Source organism: Urocampus carinirostris, chromosome 19, assembly GCF_059441175.1.
Source record: "Urocampus carinirostris isolate Australia breed hairy pipefish chromosome 19, RoL_Ucar_1.0, whole genome shotgun sequence".
Taxonomy (NCBI): domain Eukaryota; kingdom Metazoa; phylum Chordata; class Actinopteri; order Syngnathiformes; family Syngnathidae; genus Urocampus; species Urocampus carinirostris.
The window spans coordinates 9,099,263-9,112,143 of record NC_142367.1 but is presented as its reverse complement, the minus strand read 5'-3'; the positions used below and the strand labels follow the sequence as shown (position 1 = coordinate 9,112,143).

Sequence of the window (12,881 nt, the reverse complement as noted above, 5' to 3'; positions counted from 1 at the left end):
GCCCATCCCAGCCATCTCCGGGCAGTGGGCAGGGGACACCCTGAACTGGTTGCCAGCCAATCGCAGGGCACACAGGGAAAGACAACTCATTCGCTCATTCACACCTAGGGACAATTTGGACCAGCCAATTCACCTGAAATGCATGTTTTTGGAACGTGGGAGGAAACCCACGCAAGCACGGGGAGAACATGCAAACTCCGCACAGGAAGTCTGGAGCTGGATTTGAACCCACGACAGGTTCCCATGACATGAACTGTGCCGCACAAGCGCTAACCACTGCGCTGCCGTGCTGCTTATATATATATATATATATATATATATATATATATATATATATATATATATATATATATATATATATATATATATATATATATATATATATATATATATATATATATGTATACTTATATATATATATATATATATATATATATGTATACTTATATATATATATATATATATATATATATATATATGTATACTTATATATATATATGTATACTTATATATATATATATATATATATATATATATATGTATACTTATATATATATATATATATATATACTTATATATATATATATATATATATATATACTTATATATATATATGATGCGGCAGGGTTAAACCAGTGAAAGCTGTCAGGCCCTGCTGTTGAACATAAGTGTGCGGCACAGTTTTTTTCCTTTTTTTTTTAATTCATATTTTAAAGTAGTCAGGAGAGTAAAATATTCTATTATTTAATTCTTACACTGGTCAAAAATGTTTAGATTTTCTTTATATTTTAGTAAAAAGTATTTGGGAAATGACCTTAATTTTTTCCCTTACAATTTTAGAAAGTAATATATCTTAATATTAAGAAAAAACTAACTATCATTAGCCATGTCAGATACATTTTGTCAATAAAGGTGCAAAGGACCACACTAGTCCTTGTATATGTTTCCTTTTCTACCTAATCTTTTCTTTACATTCCATTTTATAAACAAATATCAAATGAAATGTTATTTGATAATGTTCCATTCTGTATATGGGGTTTAAAGTGGTTAGTATGTGAAGATTCGAGTGATTGTTGTATGTATGGGAATCTTGTATAGACTTTTGGTGTTTGAATTTTGTCCTTTGAGTGTCACCGTAGCTCCACAAGAGGGAGACCTGCACAGGTGTTGCTAGATAGGAAATTGCTTTGTTTGAGCCCAAGGCTTCAATTTACCTCCTAGCTTCATTTTCTTCATAACAAAGGATTTTAACGCTCATTTTAATAAAAGAAAAGGAGATTACTCAACATTTAAGCATCATTGGTGAGCGCTGTGAGGTATGTTTGTTTCTTTTCTTGAAACATTTCATCATTGTGAATTAGTATCAGTGTGAGTGAAATCCCAAGATTGAAAGAATGCTTGTTTATGGTTAAAGTTTGATGCGCAAAACATAAAGATTGCAATGTAAAAACCTCATAGTGACTTGTTTGTGTACTCTCACACACAGTTTTTGCTATGGTGAAAAAGAGGATTCTACTGCAACTAAAATAAGGCACCTTATGCATCAGTCGAGACTTTCTTTGATCATCCAAGGGTAAGGATTGGTTTTCTTATTTCACTAAGGTAAAAAGGGTGAATTTGTAAAAATAAGAAAAATATATACATATATTTTTAAATACCAACATCTTATAATCCTTTGTATAATTAACAGAAAACACTTAAAGTAAGCAACTTTTTCTCATATTGTTGATCACTTGACTTAGTGTTTGAAAAAAAATAAAAAAAATTTTTTTTTAAACAAGACCAAATACTTAGATATTATTTTCCTATATCACGCAAAATAAGACATTCTTATCATTTTGTTTTACAAATCTAGTGAGAAATGAGATATTAAACCCCATGTAAAAAGACTGCTTCTTCTCTAGGGCCATCACACCACCCTAAACGAGAGCACAAAACTGTGGAAACTCTTATGATTCATTTTTATTTTCCTGCTAAATTTTATTGCGAGTGTGTATATGTATTTGCCATGTGACTTTTTTTGTGGATTTTGTTCATGTTAAATGTTATTGCATTATTTGTAATTGCACTATTATGATGCACTATTTTTAATTTACAAACGTTGCAATATTATTATGTTAGGAGTGACAAGATTGGATAGTTTGAGAAATGAAATTGTGAGAGACCGAACTGGAGTAGTAGTGGAACTGAGCAAGCATGTAGATAAGAGTACTCTGTTGGTTTGGACAGATGGAGAGGATGGATGAGGAGCGAATGTTGAAGAGGATCTACAGAGCACAAATAAAATGGAAGGAGACCAAGAGGAAGGCTGCGATTGACGTGGATGGATGGTGTTATGAGTGCACTGCAGGAAAGAGGTCTAAATCTAGTGGAAGCTAGAGCTCTTGTTGGTGATAGGAACAAGTGGAGAGGTGTTGTGAAAGGATAATGGGATGTTTGATCGCGTTCTAAGGGATTGGCAGGGCACCTCTATGATGCGGCAGGGTTAAACCAGTGAAAGCTGTCAGGCCCTGCTGTTGAACATAAGACTGTGTCGTGTCACCCTGACCCGAATGACATGGCCGCTTTCTTGTGTCCCGTTTCAGCTGGAGGGACGAAAGCATGACCAACTTGTTTGGGTGTTTGGGCATTTGGGTTGGCCATGTTCCAAAAGAATTTGGGTGTGTTTTTTGCTACCTTTTCCCTTTTTTATTTTAGCACGACATGCTAACTAACAGCCCCTACCCATTATTTTTACAGGAAAAACTCAGCATAAAATGAAAGGTACAACAACCCTATTTAAAAAAAAAAAAGAAAAGAAAATCAACAACTCTCAAACAGCCAGTTAGCAAGCTAGCTCAATGGAATGTGATGATTTAATCATGCTCACGTGTGAGCGGTTTTGTAATGACGCTTCACTCCACTAGCCACAAGTGCACTTAAGGTGGGGGAGGCACAAAAAGGGGGGCGGGGGGCATTGCACTCAGCCACGTCCTACTAAAACAATTAGCAACATACTATCTAGCGCCGCATGCGCTAGCGCCGACGCGCATGCAGCATATTTTCTCATGGGTCAGTCAAATAATCTTGAATTTTCAACTGGCACAGAAAGACAAATTTCCTTAAAATGAAAAATCGTGAACATAAAACGAAAGAAGCGCTAATGCTAGTTGCTAATATTGTAATAATCATTGTGCTTGTGGACCCTTAAAGGAATGTCATCTAATAAAAATACTAAAAATAAATATACGCTCACTACTTAAAATAAGATTTTTACAAATATTATTTTTGCAGTGTATTGTGTGCATTCTTATTCAATTTTCTAGCCAGCTAGCTACTATTAGTCAGGCATCAGTCATCTAAAGTTTCTATTTGAGCAAGGGTGGGCTAAACTGATTTCCCAAAATAGACATATTTAATAGCACTCTCTCCTGAAATGTTTTTAAAACATACAATTGGAATGAAATAATACAATGTCGTACTAATATCTATTTACGATGGTTGTAGCAACAAATCAATAAAAACGATGATTAAAAACCTTGGCAACGTATTGATTTGTTGTTGCGTAATTTATTCACTTTGATTGAGTCCAAATGAGTTCATTGAATTTCCTCTTGAGTCGACAACGAACTTGTAGTCGCACTTTGGACCTGCAAGAGGCGCTTCAAAACTGTATTTTGATGCACGAGGTCAATTTATAAAGCACTTTTCAGACAGCAAACTCAAAGTACTTTATATAAACATTTAAAGTACAACTAAGTAACCAGCGTTCTCTTACGATGTTTTTTTTTTTTTTTTTGCACTTGATAAAAAAAGTATCTTACATACTTGCAGGTGTATAGCATCTATTTGTAAAGTGGTTTTCCTTATTAAGATATTTGACAAACACTTGGAATTGTTATTTTATATTATAGAATATTCGGTTTTGTGCACTAACACGCTACAGTGGGCATTTGCACGTCACACTGGGTATTTGTATATTGTATTCTTTTGGCTTTATTATTGTACTGTTCTCAGCTCAGGGATGCTGCTGGAAATGTGAATTTCCCTTCGGGGATGAATAAAGTATCTATCTATCTATCTATCTATCTATTTTTCCATCGGTCCAAAACTTTAGAAATTGAAGAGGCGGGAAATGAAAGGAGATGGTTTTTTTTTTAAATCCATTCAATAGAATAATTGAAAAAAATAATAAATTCTTCAAATTATTAAAAAAAAAGGGAGTTTCAGCCCTACTATTAGCAACAAAAACCTTCTCCATGGGGAGGTTTTATTCACGGTTCATGAATCCCTTAAACAACAGGCTTGTCAAGATACCACTACCGGGGGTGTGTCTTGGACAAATACAGCCTGGCGGGGCCAATCCCTTTCCATCCATTTTTTTGAGGGTAGGAATTTGCTCCCACACACGAAACGAATGGGACTGGTTTCCATGGTTAGCAATAGCAGAAAAACCTTCCTAATCTGAGTCAGATACAACACATTCATCACCTGGTCACTGTTGTTTGTGTAAAGCATCCTCCCACTCTTTGTCTACTGCAGTCCATCGCAGCGCGCTTTGCCCACAAAACCTTCGTGTGTGTGTGTGTGTGTGTCTCACTCACTCACTCACTCACTCACTCACTCACTCACTCAATCTCGACACGAGATTTTAAATCGCTGGGGGAAAACCTTTTTTGTTTTTGTTATCGAATTACGAATGGGGAAAAAAAGCCCGATTTTTTTTTTTTTTTTTTCTGGACTTGTAGTAGGACTGTTTTTTAACATTGCATCACATGCGGCTTTCATATTTCTGTTGAAGAACAAACTATAGCTACAATGTTGCGTTGTTTTCAAAAAATTTGTTCAAATGAGCATAATTACCTGGCCAAATTTTCGATCACATAGTTTTATACAGAAAAAACAGAAATGTATAATTTCTGGGCATTATGCCTAATTTGAGAAAATTACTTAAAATCAGAGTTACAAAAAATGTAAATCCCTGGTTTTAAATCTAATCAGAGAAACATTTTATTTTATTTTACTTTACGATGAAGTTTCTACATTGAAGAATCTCATTTGAATTGAGATAATAAAGCGTTTACATCGTACAGTGAAAAAAAATATACACAATTCTTGGTGTATGATATTATATCCAGATCATCTCGGGGCCCGAAAAAATGAGCAGCATGACTATGACGAAGCGGCGCTCTCGCTAGTTCCGACGTGCAGCGGGCCTGGAAAGCGTTAGCGCACTTGAAGGAATCGGCGACCGGTCCATAAGGTTCAGTGCTGGGTTAGCCGCCGCACAGATTCGATTAACTTGATTCCAGCTGCCGAATATTAACCACATATGACCACACTAACCGCATTAGAGGACCAGACTCGGCTACTGGACTCTAGACTTGAGACTTCTCGGCAGAAAAGAACATAAAGAGCGCCGTTTGTCTGCTAATTCAAGAGATGCTACGCTTAAACGTCAAAAGCTCTTCAATCCGCTCCAAATGATAAAGCGGGACAGCCAATAAAGGAGTCTCAATGGAAGCAAACATTATTGCATCGAGATGAAAGAAGGAAAACCTTTCCCATCAGTAGACAATTTTCTTTTATTGCTAGTTTTTTTTTAATTCTACGACTAAATAATCATTTAATATAGTGTATTAGAATTTTCCTTTTCTCAGTTTCAAAGGAATCTGTGTAGTATTTGACCACTAGCAATTGCTGTATTGTGTAGTGCTACAAAGCACAAGGAATAATACAAACTAAACAGACTCAAGTTGACAAAACTGGGACATGGTCTAATTTTTTTCGCTTAGCCTTGTTATTTTTTGGGGGTAACTGTAGCAGCAAGATGGCAGACAATCATGTCAGATCCCTCTAGGTGAGCCTAATGTAAAATGCAAATTTCCTGAAACAAGTATTTAAAATAATGCACTTTTATGATAGATGGTGTATTTTTGGCTTATTAAAATAGTTTTTTTCAATTGATCAATTTCCTACCACTAGAAATAACATATGAACAATGTCCCTGTAAAAATCTTGTCACATCAGGCATTTTTGCTGGATTTTCAACAATTTCTCCAGTTAAATATATTTTTAAAAATCAAGATAATTCATTTTTTTGGTAAATAAGAATACATCATCTTATTGGCCGAAAAAAATACTTGAAGTAATGTATTCCTTTTTTTTTTGCTATATTTTTGGGGTTATTGTCTCCAGGAAAGTACAAAAAATTAGTCAAAATAATCTTGTCCCATTGGTAGGAACGGTTTATTCATATTAAGTATTCCATATTTTTGCTACATTTATAATATATAATTATATAATTATATAATTTCCTTGTATTGTCATTCTGTGTAACAATGTACACAGAACGAAATGTCGATTGCACCTGACCCGTTGTAGCGAGCCGATGCAGCCGCAGCCAACAGAGGGCGCCGCCGACCACTTTTTAAGTCTTAGGAATGACTCGGCCGGGGCGCGAACCACCGACCTCCCAGTTTCAAAGCGGGCGCCTTACCATCTAGGCTACTGAGTATCCAAGGGAAATAATATTAATACTTTATTAAGTTAAAAAATATCACTGTCCCATTGGAAGGAAATGTTTAAGTTTTCCTTATTTTGCTTGATTTCGTATTGTTTCACCAGCAAAATAGTTGAAAATATTCAAAATATATTAATATTTGAAAATATTTAATAAATTTTAAATAAAAGATTTGCATATTCTAGTATTAATAATATTAATTCAAAAATGGAACAAAAAATTCAAACTATTATTACTATTTTTTTATATCTAGTGAAAATAAAAGTGAGAAATTAATTTTTCTTTCTGCAACATAGGGAATCTCAAAACATTTAAACATAGATAACATTTTATCATATTTAAGCAGTAAAATGAAAAAGATGATATATTTTTTTAATAATTTAACCTATATAACTATAGCAAAGTAGTCTTTTTCTGTAAATTTGATATTTTTCTTCTTGCTAACACACACATATATAATATATATAATACACAGATATTTTTGGGCAAAATGTTCAGACATTTGTGTATATTCATGTAGACTAACATATCTATCTTCTACAAAAACAACTTGGCACTGCATGTGAGTGGGGAGCTGTGTCCATCACAATTGTAGCATCATTTTTAATATAATATATATACAACAAAATGGGTTGTTATTGATTTATGGTGGTGAGAAATGATTCACAGGTCTTAATTTATTTTCAGTGTGTTTTCTGATACAGAAGAGATTAAACTCAATTATGTGTTTGGTATATAAATAGAATGATCCGTTTAAAAAAACAAAACAAACAAGGTGCTCGGCCACCTTTATTTGCCGTTTCTCCAGTGTTTAAATAGTCCAACATTTATAATGGTCCAACAAAAGAAAAGCCGCCCAGTTGGCAAACAGCGGATGACGGGCAGGGTTTCGTCTTGCCATACTCAAAGACAAAAAAAAACCGTTTGTTCCATTGATAATGTGACGTCCGGGATTAAGGTAATCCCATACTTTATTGCGGTATACTGTCTGCGGTTTCGCTACTTTGCGGACTTTCATTGTGTTCTGCATTCTTTATTGGCGAATCATTCGCCACTGCCTCTTTCCTGCCTGTGTCTGCCTGTGCGTCAATAATGTTGCAGTCCAAGTTGTACACAAATATAAAACTGCTTGACGAACCTACGTGCAAATATATTAGTTTTCCTGAAATCCATGTCTACAACACTTTGGACCCACAAAAGCTGAGAAAGATGCTTGTTAGCGCCCAGAAAGTTGGACTTCTCCACATGCTAAAGCAAGGTAAAATCATTTTTACACCACATTTGTTTTCCTAAAAACATCCTCATGATAGTGACAAAATATCATCTGAAATAGTTTATAGTTTTGAATCTTTAAGAATTAATCTTAATCGAATCAATCTTTTTAATACAGCCTCCCAAACAAAACTGTCAAGAACACAATAATATATTATCACACTAATAACATAAGTGCATAATTCACTTTTATGGGCCATATTGAGATTTTTACCTAGACCAGTTTCCCATAGAAAGCTGCTTTGGGCACAGATAAGTCGGTCAACGAGTCATATTTCGTAGAACCAATCAATGGTGCAATATAGTAGCATTATTACTTTTGAAATTATAATTTTGACGGCGCATATATTATTTTTTTAAAAAACGTTCATAGTACAGTACTTGTATTGTGTGTAATGTTCTTTTTACGCCACATTTTTTTCCATCCACATTATCATCTGAAGTAAAGTGGATCGTGTCCTGAATCTATTTGGTATGGCAACAAGATTATTTTTTTTTTAACTTCTATACTGTTTAAAAAATTTTTTCCAAAAAAATAACAAGTTCATAGTACAGTACTTGTATTGTTCTTTTTATGCCGCATTTTCGCCATCCACATGATCATCTGAAGTGGATCGTGTCCTGAATCTGTATAGTATAGCAACTATATATATATTTTTTTTATTTTTATTTTTTTTATTTTTTTTTATTTAACAGTAGTTATTTGTATTAAAGAAAAAAAAATTAAATACAATACTTTGAGTTGTTAAAGGGATTCAAAAGACCTTTTTTTTCCAATTTGTAACACAACGTGCAGGGTTCCTGTTTTTTTGTTTTTTTCTCCCAGCTGGGTTCGTGTTTGTCCCTGGTAGTTTTTACGTCGTTGTTCGCGGTCATCCTGGATGCTTACAGCATGTTTTCGGTCAGCCAGCCTCCCGTTTTTCCACTGATTGGTCCGGGTTGGCCATTTTTAGCAGCTGGCTAGCTTGCCTGTGTTGTTTTTTTTGCCAGTTAAGGTGCCATCCTGGCTGCCCGCCATTTGTTGTACCATTGCTGCACCCACCAGTGACACACCAACTACGTATTCTTCCCTACTAAAACTTTGCTTAAAACATTCAAAACCATTTTTAACTTGCTAGGGTGCTGGTGTGCTTCAGAGCTTAAGCCGAGAAACTGTCTTGCATTCTCAGAAAATAATTGGAACATACCAATGACATATATATATATTTATATCTATATAGATAGAGAGAGAGATATTATGCAAAAAACATGTACTATTTTCTGAAATTCTAGAATTTGAGTATCCTTTACACAGATGAACGAGGAATTACGGTATATTGCGTAAATAGGATTGTAGAAATGGATAGTTCTTCAAAAAAGATTTTCCAAAAATAATGCTACCGATTTTTGGCCCAAGAATACAATCATATTTGCACGTTTGTGTTTATATGAAGGCGAGTTAGGAGGATTACAAGCATGTGGCCCCGCCTCCGCTCTCTGCCACACATCATCTAAGCCCCTACTTGTTTAGCTTGCAGTCTAGCGTCTCTCGGTTTAGCATTCAAGACCTCAATGGTGATTCCAGTGCAAAAAAAATGCAATGAATAAAGAATACCATGCTTTTTTCCATCTATGATACTCATTTACTTAAAAAAGGTGTTACTTTTTTCCCCTAAAGCTAACATTTTTTCCCCATATATATCAAAACAAAACTGAAGCCTCCAAAACCCAGGATGGTTTTCTTTATCTTAGTCGGGGGTCAGTAACTTACCATTTTATCTGTAATTTTAAAAATTCTCGATACAAAAATCAAATCCCAAACAAACTTCAAACAGATTAAAAAGCAGTTCATTATCATATGTGGACATATAAAAGCAGTATATTCGTTGTGGTGCATTGCACTACAGATACAGATGTTACTTCTTAAGATACATATTTTTGAAGATAACAAAATATATTGAATGCTTCCAAAAACCAAAATGTAATTTAGTTCAATACTGAAAAAAAGGTGTCATTTTCCCCTAGGAATGTACCATTTAAACAATTTTTACAATAAATTTAAAAGAACATTTTTTATGTAAGCGAAGCTTCCAAGAAACCAGAATGTGATTTTCGTCGATGTTCTGGTGTTCATTTATAATAATGTATTGAAAACAAGACTTGATAACTTTATTATGTTATTAATCTTGGAAACCTGCAAAGGAGCTTTCAAAGGATGCAAGTTTATTTTGACTGTTATTGCACACTGTTATTTAGGGTATTACATAATTTTTGCTATCAACAAATCATGTTGCTGTTTTTAGATTCCCACACCTTTTAGGGTAGATCTGCTTTTGTAACTTAGATGTAATAAAAAAAAGGTCTCTGGGGAGGGCCTTTGGAACGGGTTGGACTTTTCATGTAAAGGATTCTCTCCCTGTCCTAGCAAGATTAAATCCATTGATGTATTCTCTCCTTATTTTGAGTACTAACGTTTAAACATCCATCCATTATCCGTACCACTTATCCTAAGTAGGGTCGCGGGGACGCTGGAGCCCATCCCTGCTATCTCCGGGCAGGGGACACCCTGAATTGGTTGCCAGCCAGTCGTGGCGGCTGCGTGGTTGGAGCGCAGCCCCACGGTGCAGAGGTTCAGGGTTTAAGTCCAGCTACTGCAAACTCCCCGTGTGGGTTTCCTCCAGGCACTCGGGTTTCCTCCCACATTTCAAAAACATGCCTGTCAGGTTAATTGGCCGGTTCAAATTGCCCCTAGGTGTGAATGAGCAAGTGAATGGTTGTCTGTCTCTGTGTACCCTGCAACTGGCTGGCAACCAGTTCAGGGTGTCCCCTGCCCACTGCCTGAAGATAGCTGGAATGGGCTACAGCACCTCCGCGCCCCTACTGAGGATAAGCGGCGCAGAGAATGGATGAACCTTTAAACATATCAGTACCAATATTTTCAACAATGATAGAACAATTGTTATTTTCTTAAATTTCTCAAAATAAATTTTAATCAAACTGAAACCTCCAAGAAACCAAAATGTGATTTTAGCCTAAGTAAATTGGCGCAAGGGTAGTAGAGGAGCACACAGACGGTAAAGGTGAGTTTAGGGGGGGTTCTATGTTGTGAGGCAATCGTGTAAACCGCTTTAGCTCTTTTGCTGATAAATTTTTTAACACTATAAAATACGGGCACATGCTATGAAATAATGATAAACAGCAGCCGGGAAAAAAAAAAAACAGCAGCCGATTTGCGAGAACCGAAACGCGGCGAGCTGCCTGGCAACAATCGAGTTATTCGTTGTAACTGGAGGCGCCAGCTGTCTGAGGGCACCGAGTGACGGAACGGCCGCGTCATTTGGCGACCCGCGGTGGGCACTGGACCACTTTTAGTAGAGTAAAACTCAATACAGCTCTCATTGGTGTAAAGCAGGGGTCTAAAAATCACAGCCCGGGGGCCAATTGTGGACCACAGGATGATGATATGTGGCCGCCGCCCCTTATATGAAAGTAAAAGGGACAGGTTTTTTTTTCCCCCACAAGATGTTGCTGTATTCTGTCATTCCACCGAAAATGAGTGCTAAAAGCACAATGAAGACAAAATACGGAGACTATGCGACCAAAACACCCCTTATTGCTTTTGAAAAGAAAAATTACAAATAACAAAAAGTAAAAAGTCAAGTTAAAAAAAAAAAAAATAAACCAATGAAAAGAAGGGAGAATGGCATTTTTTTCCTTTTTCGTTAATGTCCTTTCTTTTTTCCATTTTTATTTTATGCTTTCTTTTCCCTCTTTTATTGTAATTGCCAGTTTTATTATTTTCCCCTTTGTCGTTCTTTGAGAAAGGCTGGAAGAAAAAGGGTGCTTTTCAGTCTCCTTACTTTGAAGTCTTCTTCGGACTTATTTTTGGTTGTACGACACATTACAGCAACATCTAGTGAAAAAATATAAAACACTGTCCCTTTAAGAACAGCGGAATGTTTTCATCAGCGCTCTTTTTGTGGAAAACCACATTTGGCCCAACCTCACCAGCTCCTAGCTTTAGAGGCCCCCAGCTCAATTGAGTTTGAGACCTCTGGTGTAAAGTAAGTTCTATTGAATACATAAGTGGTCTGCAACGACGGGGCTACAGACCCATATTGGGCCACGGGTCCTTAAGTACTGGACCGCACACAAAAAAAAGTTGCCTCATTCTTTTTTGCGTATACGATATTTGTCCATGTGTAACACACATTTTTTTTAATCCAAAAAGAGAATTCAAAGATTGAACGTGCGTTATATAAAAGTATTGAACAATGATTGATCAGCTGAAAACACATTTGCACAAAATTGGATTGAACCCAGATTGCGTCGGTGAGAACATTGGATATTAACCACTAGAGTACTGTTCTAGGGATGTAGATGACATGGGAAAAGGCTTTGATATTTATTTTATCATCGGTTGTTGTTGAATTTGTGGAGCCATGATTAAAATCTTTTATGGACAATTTAAACTATGAACACAATGTACGGATGTAGCAATTCCATTAGTGTCAAGGGTTTTTAGGGGCACCATTTCCTGTGGTGTGTCTTGGGCAAGTACAGCCTGGTGGTGCTGATCCCTCTTCAGGCCAACAAATGTTTTGTACCTGGTGTCGAACAAGGGACCTTTAATGTGTTAGGGGAATGTGCTAACCACTGAAATACAGAAACGCATCAATACCAACATAAAATTCACAATGTATTTACTGTCCTATTTAAAGTCTAATTCACCAGCTACACCAAAGAGATTTTCCCCTTTTTGCGCTTTTATATCTTTCAGGGTGGTACTGTGACTAAAAATAGTGTAATAAGATAAAACCTAATGCTGTTTCATATGTCATCTACATTTAAAGACTGAATGTTTACCTTTGTTGGCTTGCTTTGTGGTTAAAAAAAGACAAAAACACCTCTTGGTTACGGTTAGACATCAAAAATGGATTCAGATCCAGCTGATGGTGGCAATGCAAAAACAAATTCAATTTTAGCAAATGAAGCCATTGTTTTATTTTGATAAAGTGGCACCACTAGACACGTTGAGATCTTACGAATATTGCGTAACATAGCTCGAAATTATACAATATTGGCAACAGCAGTACAGATTGTTTGAGACACTTCACTTGCTTTAGGT

The 12,881-nt window shown here is 35.9% G+C and overlaps 1 protein-coding gene and 1 long non-coding RNA gene across 4 annotated transcripts in view; one reads left to right on the top strand and one right to left on the bottom strand.

Moving 5' to 3' along the window:
• The window catches only part of LOC148347172 (retinoic acid receptor alpha), a 199,957-nt gene that overhangs the window by 35,291 nt on the left and 151,785 nt on the right, over positions 1 to 12,881 (bottom strand). The window lies entirely within an intron of this gene.
• Positions 1,170 to 12,881, top strand: part of LOC148347173 (uncharacterized) — a 106,663-nt gene continuing 94,951 nt past the window's right edge. For both annotated transcript variants that reach the window (XR_015848184.1, XR_015848183.1), the window contains exons 1-2: positions 1,170 to 1,316; positions 1,487 to 1,573. This is a non-coding gene — a long non-coding RNA (uncharacterized LOC148347173). The remainder of the gene's footprint in view (positions 1,317 to 1,486; positions 1,574 to 12,881) is intronic.